We start from the raw sequence: 945 nt of genomic DNA, 5'->3' as shown, positions 1-945 counted from the left end.
AAGAGGATGGAGCACGATGAGTGAGAAGGTCAGTCAGGGCAGACAGTTATTGTTGTTTACCATCGTTCGTCTCCTTAAATCCATCAATGACGCAACAAGAAGATGAACATCAGGATGATGTTATCCTCGTGCGTTCTCCTCTTTATACTACTGACCAAGCGCGGGTGGAAGCTTAGACTCTTGTACAACGATGATGATCCATTAATACTTTGATCTTTAACAGTGAGCAAAAGGAGAATAAAATCCTTCCGAGTAAGACAAGTAGCGGCATATATGTGATCACAATAATCAGCTGTCTTCTTTATTCATATGCGATGTTGAAAGGCTAGTTGGCTGCTACCGCTACTGCTGGCATTTCATCATGGTAGAGTCAATCATCATCCATGCTGCCTGCAGTGAAAAAGTCAAAGTCGTTTTCGATATCCTCCGCTGTAAAGATCTGGTCAGCTTTCGCATTGCTCTCATCGTCCGCCTCATTCAAGGTTGATGATCCGGCTGGAGTTGCTGTGGTATAGCGCTTTGGAACAAACTGTCGTGCCGTCGCAGCTTCCTCATCCTCTTCTGTAATATCCTCATCTAAGATGTGGTGCTGAAGCTGCTTAAAATAACGACTTCATCTCTTGTTGCCACCACAACACTCGCTCTCGCTGCTGCTGTAGCTGGTTACCTCGTGGTGGTGGTGGTGATGGACTGAGTTATGTAATGAGAATAGTGATGAGCAGTCGATCGGTAACAAGACGGAGCGAGCCGAAGGAGTAGAAAAAAGAAGAAGAGCAATTACTGAGGAGGATCGATGATGATGAAGAGAACAAGAAGAATCAGGAAGAAGAAGAACTGTCAAATTGGTTGGTGGAACTCGAGTTCAGTGGTCAAAAATACTCATCATTACTCTTCCCGTGTGTAAATTTACTCTTGACATGAGTAAATTGTACTCATAGACCATGC

The sequence above is a fragment of the Plasmopara halstedii genome, assembly GCF_900000015.1.
Source record: "Plasmopara halstedii genome assembly, contig: Scaffold_470, whole genome shotgun sequence".
In the NCBI taxonomy this organism is placed as follows: Eukaryota; Oomycota; class Peronosporomycetes; order Peronosporales; family Peronosporaceae; genus Plasmopara; species Plasmopara halstedii.
The sequence above is the reverse complement of the archived record's forward strand: the minus strand, read 5'-3'. Positions refer to the sequence as shown.